This window comes from Protopterus annectens, chromosome 5.part0, assembly GCF_019279795.1.
Source record: "Protopterus annectens isolate FY-2018-M chromosome 5.part0, PAN1.0, whole genome shotgun sequence".
NCBI lineage: Eukaryota > Metazoa > Chordata > Ceratodontiformes > Protopteridae > Protopterus > Protopterus annectens.
In genome coordinates, this window is record NC_056735.1 from 1420621441 (window position 1) to 1420639668 (window position 18228).

The following is an 18228-nucleotide window of genomic DNA, read 5'->3' on the forward strand; positions in this document are numbered from 1 at the left end:
CTCATCCTTGGATGGGCTTCCTGGCTCGGGATGGTGGGGGACTCCTCTCCGCCCTCTGTGCCTCTCCCTGGGGGGACGGGGGGCCCACAGCAGGCTTCCTCGACTCCATGGCCACGCCCTCGACAGGAGCTGGACACCCTCCGGGGCGATGGAAGGCATGACAACCCTCAGACAGATGTAGTCCAGGGAGTAACCCGGGCTGCAAAATGCATTTGAAGTGTCGATGATCAATGTGTCATGCAATTCACATTAGTTCTCATAGCTAGCTGTGTTCTTCATCGATGCACAAGCCGAGTGATCCACCTCTCAGAGTCATACCATTCTCTTCTCGGTCACCAGGGGCACCACTGTTCATGTGGTGTCACAATAGTCATCACAAGTATGTGAGGTTTCACGTGCATTGTCGTGGGCACCCGGACTGGGGTTACTGGCTCCATGCCACAGGGCGGCAGGGAGTCCAGTGGCGGCCAGCTCATGGCCAAAATGCCGACCTTCTGGGTCTTTGAACTGATGCCCCGTGGGGCATCCTCCACAGGTACCCATGACCGCTGTTGAGGGGAGAGGACACCGGTGTGCGACCCCAGGGGGTGGCCCCATGCGGCAGAGGGGAGGGAGAGGGTGCCGTCCCGGGGAGCCGGATAACTCAAGGGCATGCGGCAGACCGCACCACCAGGCCGGGTGCCCCTCATCAGGTGGCCCCTCCGCCCACATCTCCCACTGCACTGACTGGACCCCCAACCTCCTGCAGCAGGGAGGCAAGGGGGTACGGATGCCACCCCTCCTCCTCTCACTCCTCCCCCTTGCCATCCCTCTCCCCACGGAAGTCACGAGCTCGGTCATGCTGGTGTCCGCCGGGGAACATGGAGAGAAAGGAGCGGGAGTGAGAGATGAAGAGGGTCAGGGTGGTGGATCAACAGAGTGAGGAGTGGCCCTGGTACCTGGGGATGGCGCCGTCCTCAGCATTAATGATCCTTCCACAGGTTCATCTATGGAAACCTTGTCATGACTTTTACTTCCTCTAGACAGTCAAATTTGTTCGTCTTCTCGGCGCACTGTCGGGGCCGTGACCGACTCCAGTGGGGCCGATCTGAGGACCTCACTAAACCATCCAATCAGTAGTAGTGATGGACGGTGTGTACAAAGGGCAGGGACTTAATCAACACGAACTTACATCCTGCACTTACTGAGAATTCCTCGTTCATGGGGAATAATTGCAATCCCCTGTCCCTATCACGAATGGGGTTCAGCGGATTTCCCGGACCTGTCGGCCAAAAGGAGACATGTGCTGATCCATTCAGTATAGCAGGCATGCAGCCTTGGGCATCTAAGAGCATCACAGACCTGTTATTCTTCAATTTCGTGTGGCTGAAAGCCACTTGTCCCTCTAAGAAGTTGGAGACGACTGCACGGGGCTGCATAACTAGCTAGTATGGCAGAGTCTCATTCGTTATCAGAATTAACGAGACAAATTGCTCCACCAACTAAGAACGGCCATGCACCACTACCAACAGAATCAAGAAAGAGCTAACAATCTGTCAATCCTTTCTGTGTCCGGGCCTTGTGAGATTTCCATTGTTGAGTCAAATTAAGCCGCAAGCTCCATTCCTGGTGGTGCCCTTCCATCAATTCCTTTAAGTTTCAGCTTTGCAACCATACTCGCTCCGGAATCCAAAGACTTTGGTTTCCCGGAAGCTCCCCTGTGGGTCATGGGAATAACGCTGCCGGATCGCTAGTCGGCATCGTTTATGGTTGAAACTACAACAGCATCTGATTGTCTTCCAACCTCAGATTTTCGTTCTTGATTCATTTAGTAGTATGAACATTCAGCAGAAATGACAAACCATTTCTATTTTGCTTACTCTTTTCCTGGAAGTCAAAATCATATAAATTAATGTCTCTATTTTGCAAAGATCTATATGTACAGAATCCAGTAAGATATGAAGTTTTTATCTCAACTCCCATTGTGTTAGATTCTGCATGAATAATGAACAAATGAACAATAATGAATAAGCTTGAATGTTTTGCTGATTTTAGAGGATAAAGTAAGCTGCTTTTATAACAAAAAATAAAATTAATTTAGCAATCATTCAATAAATAAACCAACAAAGAAAAAAATGACTCAATATGAGTAGACAGTCGATTTTATAAACTTCAGTGTTTTCATCTACTCATAACTGACTTAGGCTTCTTCAAAACTGTAAGCCTTGACAAAAAAAATCAGATCAGCTTAAAGAGGCAAGGATAAAAAAAAAAGACATGATCACAAATAACCAAATATACATGTAGCAGATTTCCTTAAAACTATGTAACAATATAAATGGATTGTAGCCTTACGTTCCATGAAATAAATCAAGTTACATCAAAACAGCATAAGTTAACAGTGAAACAAATCAAATTTTCCCTTCAAAGTAAACTATACTATTATATAAATGGTCTGATAGCAAAGAAGCAGAACTTCTCTCTACCATATTATCAACCTGCGTTCACAAAGAGACACTAACACTTGCAATTCATTAAAAGTCAGGCAAAATCAAGTAAGTAGTATATGACTGTTTTCCTTTCCTTGGATGAAAGCTGTAGTTCAGCCTGGTGTGGTAAGACTTCTCACTCACCACCAACTTAAGGAAGGGATGGGATAACCACATATAGATTATTATTGCATGGTTTCTGGCATCAGAGAAGATGAAGGTTGGGAAATATAGTTCTGTTTAACTACATTAACTATACTCCTTTGTTCATTCTTTTATTCACAGCAAACTGAGAATGTGATTGGAAGGTCATGTCCATTAATTAGTTGTTTCCGCAGATATTTATTTATTTATTTTTTGTATTTGTTTGCCGAAGTACAGCACCGATCAATTCTGAACAATTTCAATCCCAGTCTGAGATTAAAATCTGACCAGTCACACACACAAAACAGACGAGTACAATAACACACAAGTGCCCATAAAAGAGTATAATGGTAGGGTAGTGTTAGGATACGTAGTAAACCCAATTATCAATTTCCAATATGTACAAAAGTGTCAAACAATTTCAGAAATTACAAAATAAATTGCAGATGTGAAAAAGAGCAAAAGATCTTAGTGGTTGAATTAAGAGTAGAGAAGCGTTACAGAAGACTTAAGTAATGTGACATGTGGTTCACAGGTTCATAGGTTGGTACTAGGCTATCAGCCCTAGGGCCTATACAAGCCTAGCCATTACAATTCCCTGGCTATTTCTTCCCACACTATTTACTTCCCTGGACCCCTGTCTAGCAGGGTGACTGACATGATCCACGGGGTGAATTTCCTTTCTCCCATCTAATTGTCAAGGTTCCTTTTGAAGAGGGCCAAAGAGGCACTCTGCTTGACATGTATGGGCAATCTATTCCAGAGTTTGGGGAGTCTCTGGATCAGGAACCTATCCCTACAGCATGTTTTGTTTACTGTGATGACAAGGTTTAGATACCTGGAGCGTGTGGCTCTGAGGGATTGGGATTTCTTTAAGTGTAGCATGTCCAACAGCTCTGGGTTTGACATGGCCTTGTATGTTAAGCAGAGATTGCCTTTGAGTAGACGATATGTGACAGAGTACAGCTGGAGTTTTTTAAAGCGGTCAGCCTAAGGCATCTGGAGTAAAGGGTATATTATCATTGTTTAAATAAATGTGATTTCAGTAGAGAATGAAACTTGAAATAAAAGGATGAGTCCTTAATTTCAAGTGAGAGGCATGCCCACAGTTTGGGCCTGAGAATTTGGAATACATTGTCAGAAATATGTAGCTTGTATTGTGGGACTTTTTTAGGGCCTAAGTGGTTCAAGCTTCTTAAGGTGTATGTGGGGGTATAAAGTACAGTTGTGTACACCTACCATAAATGTAGATGTTCGAGTATCTTCATTGTTGCAGTCATGACTGTAGGGTTCTCCCCTGCTGGCAGGCAGTCCTCGGTCGGCCAGAATCCCAAAGTCTGGGTCCGGCGTCGGCTGTTCAACCATGCTCCCTGACGTCTGAGCGCCAGGAGTACAAAGCTGACAGCCAACGCCATCTTCTCCAGTTTTTCTTGCCCCAGATGTCAGGAGTCCCAAAATGAGAAAGGTCCCATATCTTTTGCAAATACACCTCAGAAGAATGGTGAAAAAAGAAACCACACAAAAGTAAAAATAAGAGGGGACAGGAGGGAGGGAGGGAAACCCAGACTGCAACAGTGAAGACACTCGAACATCTACATTTATGGTAGGTGTACACAACTGTACTATGTTCATCGTGTTTCACTGTTGCAGTCATGACTGTAGGGTAGAATCCCAAAGCAAAATGAAAGGGAGGTGGTCATAAAGTAGAAGGGGCGGCTAAAAGGCCCTGCAAAACTGCAGAGGCAAAGCCTGCCCTAGACTTAGAGTAGAGAGGTAGATTGTAGTGCTTTGAAAAAGTATGCACTGAACTCCAAGTTGCAGCTTCCAAAATGTCTTTGGTAGGAACTCCCCTGAGGAAGGCAGCAGCTCTGGTGGAATGAGTCCGTATACTCCCTGGGATTTGCTTTCCATGGTGTGAATAACAAAATCTGATTCCATGAGCAATCCATTTAGAAATGGTCTGTTTTGAAATGGCTTTACCTTGGGAACTTGAAGCATAAGAAACAAACAATTGTTCTGATTTTCTGATGTCCTTGGTTCTGTCCAGGTAAAAACGTAGTTGTCTGTGTACATCCAAGGAATGTAAGATCCTTTCCCCTTTATTTTGAGGAGTGGGGAAAAAAGTTGGCAAGTGGCTAGTTTGATTTAAAGCCACTTTGGAAACCACCTTAGGCATGAAGGTAGGATTAGTCCTCAAAGACACCCTGTCTTGATGAAAAATAATATAAGGTTCCACAGCCATAAGAGCTTGTAACTCTGAAACTCTCCTGGCAGAGGTAAGGGCTAACAGGATGGCTGTTTTCCAAGATAAAAACTTGATGTCAGAACAGGCAGCAGGCTCAAAAGGAGGCAAGGTGAGCTTTTCCAAAACATAGTTGAGATCCCAAGCAGGAATGGGAGGAGATCTAGGAGGTCTTAAATTCTTAGCTCCTCTGAGAAACTGTCTCATGAGCTGGTGGGAAAAGATTGGAAGGTCTGTATTATAATGAGCGGAAATAGCAGAGGCATGTATCTTAATGGAAGAGAAAGAGAGACCCTCATGTAAGAGATCTGTCAAGTAAAGTAAAATTAAAGGAATGTTCGGAAGAAGAGGATCAGAATCCTGAGCCTGCATCCAGGAACAAAATCTTTTCCATTTACCTGCATAAGATTTTCTAGTGCTAGGACGTCTGGCTTCTAAAATGACATCCATAACCTGCTTGGGTAGGAGAGAAGAAATCAAAGGCCCTACATTAACCAGGCCGCCAGGCTGAGAGTTCTGACATGAGAGTGTAGAACCTGACCCTGATGTTGGGACAGAAGGTTCGGAGTTTGTGGTAAGACCCAAGGGGGCTCCAGACACAGGTTTTTCAGAGTGGGGTACCAAAACTGTTGAGGCCAATTTGGGGCCAACAAGATTATCATCTTGGACTTGTCCTGTTTGATCTTTAATAATACCCGTGGAAGAAGAGGAAGAGGCGGGAAGGCATATCCCGAGAGGTTTCTCCAACTGAAAGATAGTGCATCCACTTTCCAAGCTAGTTTGTGGAATGTCCTGGAGCAAAAATTCTGTAGTTGATGATTGAGATGGGATGCAAAGAGGTCTATGTGAGGACGTCCCCAGACTGCTGTTATCATCCTGAATATTTCGGTGTCCAGCATCCATTCATGTGGATCCGAAAGGTTTCTGCTCAGACTGTCTGCCAGGAAGTTTTGCTTCCCTGGTAGAAACTGAGCTTGAAGGTCCAGATTGCAAGCTACAGCTGTGTTCCATAGATCCATGGCTAGTCTGCAAAGGGGTAGGAATGAGATCCCCCTTGCTTGTTTATGTACCACATAACTGTGGTGTTGTCTGTCCGTATCAGTAGTTGTCCTGGTTGTAGAAGATTCCTGAAGGCCATTAGAGCTTTCTGAACGGCTAACATTTCCTTTAAATTGATATGCAGGTGCTTCTGATCCTTTGTCCAAAGGCCCTGCAGACAGTTGTCCTGAAAATGGGCTCCCCAAGCATAATCCGAGGTGTCCGTGGTTAGAATCTGAGTGGCAGGAGGCAGACAGAAGGGTTTCCCTTTGTTTAGAGTACATGCCCTGGACCACCAAAGGAATTCCTTTTGAAGACAAGGCAGGACGGAGATCAGTATGTCTAAACTGTGGCAATGCTGAGACCATACACTTTTTAGGTACCACTGTATTTTCCTCATGTGTAGTCTTGCATATGGTACGAGAAGGATGCAGGAGGCTATGTAACCCAAAGCCTGCAGGAATCTCCTTGCAGATAGCTGAGTTAAAGTTGCCAAGGTTTTGAAAGTTGAAGCCAGCTGTAATTGTTTTTCGGATGTCAGAAATGCCATCTGGGTTGTGGTGTTTAGAAGAGCACCCAGAAAAGTTATCTGTTGTGAGGGTGTCAAATTTGACTTTTTTTATGTTGACAGAGAATCCCAGGAACTTGAGAAGGTTCTATACAAATTCTAGATGCTGGAGTAAGACATCCTTGCTGTCTGCCTGAATTAGACAATCGTCCAGATAAGGGTAAATTTGAATTCCCTTGAGTCTGCAGTAAGCTACTACTGGAGCCAGGCATTTGGTGAAGACCCTGGACGCAGTAGACAATCCAAAGGGCAGCGCAGAGAATTGAAAGTGCCTCGATCCGGCCTTGAACCTGAGGTATTTTCTGCGTTCCTGCCTGATGGGAATGTGTAAATATGCCTCCTTTAAATCCAAAGTTACCATCCATGCATGTTTGGACAGCATTGGAAGTAGCTGCTGTAGAGTAAGCATCTTGAATTTTGGAATCTCTAGAAAGGTGTTCAAGAGTGACAGATCCAGAATGGGTCTCCATGAGTTTTGCTTCCTGGGGACTAGAAAGAGCCTTGAGTAAAAACCTTGTCCCATCTCTGAAAGTGGAACTAGTTCTATGGCTTTCATAGCCAAAAGAGCTTCCACCTGGTTTAAGGCCTCTGTCCATTGATGTTTTGGAAGGTCTGGCCATCCGCTTGGCCTTGGCAGGGTATGAAAATGGAATTTGTAACCTCTTGAAACCACATCCAGAACCCACTTGGTCTTGGGTTATATGAGTCCAATTTTGATAAAAAAGAGAGAGTTTTCCTCCAAGAGGGGCTTCCAGGCAAGAAGTTCCTGCAGCCCAACAGAGGGAGTCACTGAGTCTGTTTCCTATGAGTTTGTGACCTGTCCTCTCCTCCCCTAGGGGTGGAGGCAGTCCACTGTCTTGGTCTATAAGAAGCTTGTGTTTGAGGCCTTCCTCGGGAGCGTCTATATCTACCCCTCTGAGGCCTGTCTGAATTGGGAAAGGACCAATTTTTAGAAGGCCAATTCCTGCTAAATCTGGGTGGCTGTACTTGTAAGAAATCTTTAACTGTTTGCATTGATTTCGCCTTATCCTCCATCTTTTTAATCACCTCTTCAGCTTTTGATCCAAACAAAACATTATGTTGAACAGGAGCATCCAATAATTTAGCTTTTACTTGTTCTGGCAAATTTTGTTCCTTTAGCCATGCATGCCTTCTAATAACTGTGCCAAAGGCAGCAGCCCTACAAGAAGCCTCCAAGGCATTAAATCCACAGTGTAAACCATGCTTCCCAACTTGTTCAGTGGCATGCAATAAGTCATGCAATTCCTTATCATCTGCACAGGCAGAAATGGAAGTAAGCTTTTGTTTTAAAACAGACAAGAGAAATTGCTGGTATTTCAGCATATGAAACTGACAGTTTAAAGCCCTAATGGATAAAGTAGCAGACGTGTACACTTTTTTGCCCCATCTTTCTAAAGATCTAGAATCCTTTTCAGTGGGAATGGGGTTTTTGGCAGAAGCGGCCTTAACTCCCTTAGGACCCTGAGAAATGGTTTCAGGGTCAGCAGTAGGGTTCTTGTATAAAAAATGGTGGGAATCAGGAACCCTGCAATATCTGTCAGGCTTAACAGGAGCAGGAGGGAAAGAGTCAGGGGTTAAGTTAGCCTCCGAAAAAGCATCATCCACAATATCCAAAATAGGAGGAATAGCCAGGGGTCTATGTTGGGGGAGAAGACGAAAATCCCTTAGTCTTTTCTTAGATTCTGAATACTCCTGTCCTTCCCAGTGGAAATGTTCCCTCATTTCATGCAAAGTTTCCCCAAAAGAGAAATCCTCAGGGGGAGAAGCTGAAGGAATGGATTCCTCAGCATCAGAATCCTCATAAGGAGGAAAAGAATATTCCTGGTCAGAAGAAAAAACTGAAGAAACAGAAGCCTGATCAGAGGAATCATAATAAACTTCCTGCCTTGGCCTTTTTTCTGGAGGGGGATGAAAACCCCTAATCATAGTAAGTAAATCCTCCGCCATCTTGAGTAACTGTTTCTGTGACTTGGGAGCCGGTTCAGAAGAGGCCTGTGTTGCAGTCTTTGATTTAGAAGGAGTCTTTGCCTTTGTCTTTGGCTTTGCCTTGATTAGAAGCTGAGTAGGCCTGAAAACCCCTTCGGAAGCCGGTACCTGCACAGCGGCTCCAGACCCATCCGAAGGAGCATTGTCCGAAGGTCCTGCAATAGAAATATTCAAAGGCCTAGTTGGCTCCTCGTGAGAGTCCATTTCGGCCATCGGTTCTGAAATGGCCGACGACAGGGGCTGTAAAAGCGCCTCACTGACCACGGCCGAACCTGAAGCTTCCTCCGCTTGTGCGATATTGTCAGATTTGGACCTCGGAGGCCTGTCTTTATCCTTGCGACGTTTGTGAACTCCGGTAGCCAGAACCATATCCGACGACATTTTGTAGTTAAAACGCCTACCGAAGTAATGAAAAGCAAAATTATACCTTCGTTTAATTGTAGGTTGATTGAATCTAGCATAAAACCGACAACTAGCTACATCGTGGTCAGGGCCTAAGCAAGGAATACAGTAAGAATGAAAATCCTTATGAGGTATTTGCTTCCCACAAGAAATACAATTATTAACTTTTTCTGATATCTGACTGGAGCAAGAAAAAGTTTCCCCAACGGGGTATTTAGCTTTGAGTGGAGAAGAAAGTCTTCGGACTGAAGTTTTTCAGAAAAAATCGTCAGGAGTCAGCCGACCGGCACTTGCGAACTGCTATCACCGCACGGCAAGAAAGACTGGAGAAGATGGCGTCGGCTGTCAGCTTTGTACTCCTGGCGCTCTGACATCAGGGAGCATGGTTGAACAGCCGATGCCGGACCCAGACTTTGGGATTCTGGCCGGCAGGGGAGAACCCTACAGTCATGACTGCAACAGTGAAACACGATGAACATCTTACAAGTTTCTAAGTTAAAGGTGGGAGGGTATGGTCATGTATGAGAATTTGAACAGTTGAGATCCTAGTAGCAGGCTTGCTTTGGTTAAGTGGGAGCCACTTTGTCTTTTTTAGTGTTACACAGGCTAGAAAGCCTTGAAGGGGCAGAAATATTACATTTGCATTCAAATTATTTACATACAGTACAGTTTGCGCCTTTATTCTGTACTTACCTACTATACAGTGGTTAGATGACTCATAGTTTGTTATGTACAGAAGAACTGACTCATATAGTTTGTTATGCACAGAAGACCAAAGCCCTACAGATATGTAGAATGTAAGGGATGTGATTCAGTAGAATGCAGAGTTTGGCTGGCACAAAGTAAACTGCAGATGGTTTCCAATATGCACCCTCTAACAGAGTATATAAAAACAGTTGTGATGTGGGGCCATATATGTGAAACATTTGTCTTTAATACTTCTGTGTAAGGAGTTACTGTTGAATTTTGGTTTAGGATCTGGTTTTTGAGCTTCTGTATATAACATACTATGAGTCAGTAAAGAACATACCTCTCCTGTAAAAAAATAGGTTCATAGGTGAATTTGAAAGTAAATTTAATATTTTCGCCTTCCATTAAAGGCATTCTAGCATGTAGGATCTTCCCATGCCTTCTACAATATGGTATTCTTCCCATGCCTTCAACAATATGGTATTTTTAGACACAAATAGCAGATCACTGTTCTACTCTTCACCTCCCCAGATTCTGAAATCAACTGTTTTGATCAGGTTAGTGGTATTCAGATGTCAAAACAGCTAATCATTACTCTAACCAGTTAAAGCAGAAGAAGAATAAAAAAAAACACACACGACATATAGAGTAGAACAGAATGCATGATGGGAAATTAGGCTGCAGTTTAAAGGAAGAATATAAAAACTTCTCTCAGTGAAAGAGCTTTGCAAGTATTTTGGTTAGATAGCAAAATATTACTTGCATTGCCAGTAAGCAGCATTTCTGCAGCACAGCTGCTTGTAATTACAGCATTCAGTGTCGTTAGCATAAACGGCACCTTTCCTTCTCATTCTTCCCACTGAATACAGGAAAGAAACTTAAGGTATGTTAAAATAGGAAAGCAGTAGGAAGAAGAGATGGTAAGATGATGGATTTAATAGGGCCATAGGGAAGTACTAGGCTAGATAGCTGTCAGTGTGGACCATTTAAGTTTAGCCAGTTTCTCTTAGTGAGAATTAACCCTGTCTCTTTTGTGTGAGAGGTACACACCTTAATCATTATGCCAACCTCCACCACCCCGACATATTCCACAGAGATAAGCCATTACAGTTAATCTTTAGAAGAGACTCTGACTTTTTCAGGGGATTCTTAGGGCATATTTCTACAGTGAATCTCTCTCTCACTTTCTCTGTTAAAACCATAGCAAGGAGACTGTATAATTCTCCAAAATAAACCCAAGATATGAAGTCCAAACAAGTATGTTCAAAATAAATGGGTAAATCACCCTACAATCAAGGCAGGAAGATATTTCACAGGCAGACCAGACAGGTGAGGGCTAGTGTTTCCATTTCTTATAACACAGTACTTGAATGTATACATCCAAAATATAAAGCAATGCTTCTACTAAACTGTACACTCCAGCAAATAAAAAATGAGAAACAAGTTTGTCATAAACTCAGTTAAAACGTTCAATAATATCTTAAGTCATGTCTGAAAAGAAGCACTCTTCCTCTTGTAAAATTTAAACAAGGCTCTGTAAATTCAGCATAGAAATGACAACAAAACACAGCATGCATAAGTAATTCCTTAATACCACTAAAGGACTTACTGATAATGGATAACACAATTTATAATCAGTGGAAAGAAACTAGCAATGATTCATGCTGCCATTCAGAAATACTTAGCACAAGAGAAAGTCTCAACATGTCCATCTCCACCCCAGTCTGAGAAGCCTTTCCAACTATTAAACTGTCCTAGCACAGATGTTTCCCATTAGTATGGACAGAGGTCTCACTTCTCACTTGTAGAGTTGCATGCTAATGCAGCAATCTGTGGGAGCGGCTAATGTTAATTAGCCATTTGCTCCCCCCTCCAAAATGCCAGTGGTTCCCAATGTACACTGCAGTGTGATTCAGAGAATCACCTGGCTGTGAAAAATGTGATGTTAGAGGAAAAAATAACTGCCATTAAAACATGGAGGTAACCCATTCACTCCTGTCATAGTGCAGGAAAATTCAAAGAAGATGGGGTTGGGAGAGTTGCAGTGTGCTTAGGTATTGTTGCAGTGTGTTTATGTATGTATTTTGAATATCGATATGTACAGTGGATATAAAAAGTGTACACACCCCTGTTAAAATGCCAGGTTTTTGTGATATAAAAAACTGAGATAAATCATTTCAAAACTTTTCCCACCTTTTATTTGACCTATAACCTATACAATATAACTCTGTTAGGGGAAAAAAATATAACAAAATAAAAAATGTACAATAAGTTGCGTAAGTGTGCACACCCTTAAACTAATACCTTGTTGAAGCACCTTTTGATTTAATTACAGCATTCAGTCTTCTTGGATAGGAGTCTATCAGCACGGCACATCTTGACTTGGCAATATTTGCCCACCTTGCAAAAGTGCTCCAAATTTGTAAGACTGCAAGGGCATCTCTTGTGCACAGCCCTCTTCAGGTCACCACACAGACTGTCTATTGGATTTAGGTTTGGGCTCTGGCTGGGCCATTCCAAAACTTTAATTTTCTCTTGGTGAAGCCATTCGATTTTTTGATTTGGATGTATGCTTGGGGTAATTGTCATGTTGAAAGGTGAAATTCCTCTTCATCTTCAGCTTTCTAGCAGACACCTGAAGGTTTGGAGCCAAAAGTGACTGGTATTTGGAACTGTTCATAATTTCCTCCACCTTGACTAAAGCCTCAGTTTCAGCTGAAGAAAAGCAACCCCAAAGCATGATAGTGCCACCACCATGCTTCACCATGGGGATGGTGTTCTTTGGTGATGCGAACTGTTGTTTTTGCGCCAAACGTACCTTTTGGAATTGTGGCCAAAAAGTTCAACCTTGGTCTCATCAGACCATAACACATTTTCCCACATGCTTTTGGGAGATGATGTACTGTTTTGCAAATTTTAGCCGGGCCTGGATATTTTTCTGTGTAAGGAAAGGCTTCCATCTTGCAACCCTACCCCATAGGCCAGACATATGGAGAATACGAGAGAGTGTTGTCCCATGTAGTACACAACCAGTACTTGCCAGAAATTCCTGCAGCTCCTTCAGTGTTGCTGTAGGTATCTTGGCAGCCTCCCTGACCAGTTTTCGTCTTGTCTTTTTATCAATTTTGGGGGGGGGGGTGTCCAGTTCTTTGCAACATCACTGTTGTCCCATATTCTCTGTCTTCACTGTGTTCCATGATATATCCAATGCTGTGGAAATTTTTTATACCCTTCTCCTGACTGATACATTTCAACAATGAGATCCCTTTGACGCTTTGTAAGCTCTCTGCGAAACATGGCATTTGCTGTAGCAGGCAAATGTGTAAATGTCAGGAAAATCCTACTAGGACAGCTGAACTTTATTTGGGGTTAATCAGAGTCTCTTTAATTGATGGCAGGTGTGTACCCAAGGAGACTGAATGGTGTAATTAAAGCAAAACGTGCTTCAACAAAGTATTAGTTTAAGAGTGTGCACACTTATGCAACCAGCTTATTGTACATTTTTTTTATTTTTTATATTTTTCCCCTAACATATTTGTTTTTCAATTGAATTGTACAGGTTATAGGTCACATTAAAGGTAGGAAAAGTTTTGAAATGATTTATTGTGGTCTCATTTTTTATATTACAAAAATATGGCCTTTTAACAGGGCTGTGTACATTTTTTATCCACTCTGTGTGTCTACCTGGGTGGTCATAATAGTGGGGTTAGATATGGAATTGACAGTCTGGATGTGTTTGTGTGTATACTGAAGCACATGTGTTCCCTGTCTGTGATCGACTGTAGACGGGCCTAACTTGTTAATGAGTGGATGTGTGTGTGTGTGTGTGTGTGTGTGTGTGTGTGTGTGTGTGTGCGCGTATGGGGGAGGGGACTTTGCCAATGTGATGCATGGGCTAGCTAGAGTGCGAGTAAGAAACGTGCTAAAGAGACGATAATGAGGTCTTTCTTCTTACTACATAGCTGTCTCTGAATCACATTTCTTTTCTGAATTCCTAGACTAGAATGAAAATGAGATACACAGCATGATATGTGATGCCATAATTCAAGGCTTGTAAGAGGCTGAGATCCAAACAAAATAATGCATAAAACAATGGTCATACACCAGGACAGAGATCACAAAATATTCTGACAGCCACAATGAACATAGCCTCCTGCTTAAGAAATTAAGCAGCAAAACAGATTAATGCATATTGATTTTTAACAACAAAAACAATATTTACTGATGTCAATAAACAATTTGCAGAGAAACATTTTAACAATGCTGAAGTTTCTTAGCAATGATAATGTTATGCAGAAACATGTTTTTTATTCGTCACACAGTTGCAAAAGGCCAAAAAGGTCAACCAAAAAGCCACAGTTTGTCGATGAATGCAATAAGGCATAGAGAGCATTTCTAAATTGATTTTACTCAGATGAAAGGATATTTAGCAGTGAGGTGTCACATGTGATCAATACAGGCCTGGACCTTCAACACCTTTACATTATGACAACTGTTAAAAGGGACACTTAGGCTGCACTGACAATGAAAGGATTATTATTTATGTCCTCAAGGGGAGCACTTAGACACCTAGTAGCAGAACTTACGCATGAGAGGCCAACACTCGATCAAGGAATCTCAAACAGGGATGGATACAAGACATCTACACGGGACATGAAAAGCCTGGTGAAAAAAAATGATCACCAAACAGTGTGGTCCACCAACAAAATAACCATAAAGGTAAATAAATGGAAAATTAGAGTTCTGGTCTTTGTGAGAGAAGATAATAATAAAGTGAAACACTGCATCATAAAAACTCTTGCAAACAAATGTGAATGTAAACAAAAGGCAACATCAAAGCTATCTGCAAAGAAGCAACAAGCATCTGTGAGAAACAAATATACAAAACAAAATGCAGTTCTCAAACTGGATGGTACAGATCATTAAGGAAAGCATTCAGCACTGGGATTTAAAGGAGACAACATAGAAAGTACAGCTGTGTCACACTAACCATAACTGTAGATATTCGAGTAGATCACTATTGTAGTACTGATTCTTGGATCTTTCTACCATGCAGAAGCCTGCAACTGGCCTGATTTCCACAGTCTTTGCATCATCCCTTGCCAATGGGTGTCAAGATATAAAAGGGATTCCATCTGCACCACCTCCAGGTCTTTCTAGGCAAGAAACAAGCAGTCTGATGCTTGAGGACAGCATGACCTCCCCAGTTGTCTGAGTTTCAGAGTGTAAGTGAGAGACATTATAAGGAACAGAAGGGATGATGATGAAGCAAGGAGCTATCTGCAGGAATCTCCTTTCCCCCCTGTTCCTAGCAAGGGGAGGAAAAAGGGTCAGCAGACAGAGAGGTTAGAGGGTGGGAACTTGTACTGCAATATTGATTAACTCAAACATCTACAATTATAGTACGTGTGATACAACTGTACTATGTTCTTTGCAGTCAATCTTACATTAGTGATTCTTGGGAGGACTACCACAGCTACCTGTTGTGTGGCATGTCATCTGTTGGCCCCTAGAAAATAATGTTTTGCAGGATGGCAGTAGCAAACCTAGCTCTGGAGTCAATGCCTAAATGGTGGTATTTTGTAAAGGTGTGCACTAAGTTCCAAGTGGCAGCTTCTAGGATGGTCTGGGTAGGAACTATTTTAAGGAAGGCAGTGGTAGCTACCCTATGCCTGGTGGAATTGTCTTTGATGTGACCAGGCAGAGGTTTTCTATGGTGAGTGTAAGAGAACTTAATGCAACTGCCTATCCATTTAGATATGGTTTGGTCTGGAGACTGGTATGCACTCTTTCCCCTCTAAAAAAGCGAACAATTACTCTGCTCTGTTTGGGGCTTTTGTCCTGTCTGGGTAGTACCTGATTTGTCTGTGTACATCCAGAGAATGAAGGATTTATTTTGTGGATTTGGAAAGAAAACTGGCAGATGGATAGCCTGGTTTAGTGAAAGTTCTGATACCACCATAGGCATGACGGATGGATTCGTTCTACGGGTTATCCTATCCCTGTGAAAGCTCTTGCAGCTCTGAGACCCTCCTTGCTGAAGTGATAGCTATTAGTAAGGTGGTCTTCCAAGTGAGTAACTTTACAGGGGCATAAACTACTGTCTCAAAGGGAGGCAAAGTGTTTTTCTAGCACACAGATGAGATCCCAGGTAGGAACCAGATTCCTTCTGGGAAGCCTTTAAGTGAATGACCCTTTTCAAAAATATCTTCTGGTGGGGAAGAGAGTACATAGGAGGGAAATGGGACAAGCTAACTGAGATGGCAGACACATGCACCGTAATTCTGGAGTAGGAAAGGCCCTGACTGAACAGACCCAAAAGGTATTCCAGGGCAGAAATGATGCCTGCTTGAAGTAATATTTTGCTAGGTATGATTTTCTGGTGGTGGGTTTCCTTGCCTTCTTCAGGATTTTTAGCACTTCATTGGGATAGCTGGCATATTTTGGTATTAAAACAAATCCTCCAGGCTGTCAGTTTGAGTGAGTCCAGGTAAGAATGGAATACTGTACCCATGGCCTCGTTGAGGAGATCTATTTCCTGTGGGAAAGAGTGGAATTCCCTTATGCTGAGGGTCAAGAGTAGGGAGAACCATTGTTCTCTGGCCATAAGAAGGCAATGAGAATTATTCTTGGTCTGTCTGACCTGACTTTTATCAGAACTCTGAAAATCAGAAGTAAAGGTAGAAAGGCATATAGGGACAGGTTGGTCTAACTTACATCATAAGACAAACGAATGACATTCCTAACACCCCCACTTATAGAATCTCTCGAACCAAGAAACACTTTAACCCTGTATTATTCCAAAATGAACTAAATGCCTGTGACTGGAACCCTCTAAAAATTATCCCCCTTGAAGACACTGTTATCTATTAGAATGAAATCCAAACCAGCCCCTTGGCTGTCAAAAGAAACAAGACAAAAGATATTACTTAGGAACAAATCTTGGGCTAAGTGGAGAGCTACCAGATCTACCTCTGAGCAACAAACCTTCAGACAGTTGAGAAATATTACAAAAAAAGCAGTACTCACTGATAAAAAAAAATACTATTGTAATTTACAGCAAACTCACCATAATAACCCACAAAAGTTCTGGTCAAGCTTAAATAGACTCCTATACCCTGGCCACTCTAGCACACCATCTCCTCTAGGGGCTGATAATAATACCTCCAATCAAACTACCAATGCCATCAATGCCTTCTTCACAGTCACCATAAAATCTCTAGCCTGCCAACTTCCCACAAACAAGTCCAGCCTCCCTAGCACTACACCTGATACATTCCCAGCATTCCAACTACAACCCATCTCTACCAATTTCATCCAAAAACTTATTCAAAAACTTAAGCCATGTACCCCCTCTGCTGACCAGTTACCATCTGAATACCTACAAAAAGTAGCTAAAGCAGTTGCCTATCCTATATCCATACTTATTAACAGAACCATTAATGAAGGATTCATCCCTGACATCTGGAAAATCTCCCACATTATCCCCTTGCATAAAGTGGCAACTCTAATGAGTCTTCCAACTATAGGCCTATAGCTCTCTTATCACCCTTAGCAAAGATTATGGAAAAATGCATTCACCATCAGCTAATACATCACTTAACTCAAAATAACATATTAGCTAACTGTCAACATGGCTTCAGGCCATTTCATAGTACCACCACAGCTCTCCTATCCTTCACCGACTCCATCAATAGAAACCGCAACAACAACATCCTCTCATCAGCACTTTTTATCGATCTATCAAAAGCCTTTGACATGGTTAACCACCCCCTTCTCATAAATACCCTTGAATCCCTTTCTCTAGATAGCAAGGCTATTCACTGGTTCAAGTCCTACCTCAGTAATAGGCAACAGGCAGTTCTCTGGGAAAATAAATTATCTTCCCTCTTGCCAGTCTCCCTCAGAGTCCCTCAGGGCTCCATTCTAGGACCCCTTCTTTTCTCCTCATTCATAAATGATCTCTATGTAGCAATAGCTCAAGCCACCTGCATACAATATGCAGATAATTCTACACTCATATGTTCTGCTAAATCCACATCTGTACTTCAGTCTCTAATCCGGAAAGTATTTAACACTGTAGAAGCTTGGTTCTTGAAACGTTGCCTCCTTTTGAATGCCAAGACCACCAAGCTCTTACTCTTCACGCCTAACAGTAAGTCCTCCCCCATAGACTTTTCAATCAAATCCAATAATGGCACCCTTATACATCCTGACTCTACCACCAAGCTGTTAGGAATTACAATTGACAACAACCTCACCTTCGATAATCATATTAATAATACTATAAAAACCATAAACAGAAAATTGGGCTCCTTATACAGAACAAAACCCTTCTTAACTCCAGCAGCCAGAACTACAATTGCCCACTCCCATCTTATCTCTACTCTGCTTTATGCGTCACCCATATATACTAACCTAAAAAAGAATAATCTCATTAAACTAGCTAACTCTTATAATAGTACTGCTGGATTTGCTAGTGGGAACCCATTTAGAACTCACCACTGTCAAAACCTACAGCAGCTAGATTGGCTCGAACTAAACAATATATTGACACTTTCCCAACTTACCATTGTCCATAGAATATTTTACCAACCTAACAACATACCTATACTTTCTACCCTTATCACCCCCTATAGAAACCTCAATTCCTTACGCTCTTCTAACAA

The 18228-nt window shown here is 42.4% G+C and overlaps 1 protein-coding gene and 1 non-coding gene across 2 annotated transcripts in view; both read right to left on the minus strand.

The window, feature by feature from the left end:
• The window catches only part of CLYBL (citramalyl-CoA lyase), a 2235763-nt gene that overhangs the window by 934321 nt on the left and 1283214 nt on the right, over positions 1-18228 (minus strand). The window lies entirely within an intron of this gene.
• On the minus strand, positions 162-314 carry LOC122802940. The gene has a single exon (XR_006365019.1). It is a non-coding gene; the product is annotated as a 5.8S ribosomal RNA (ribosomal RNA).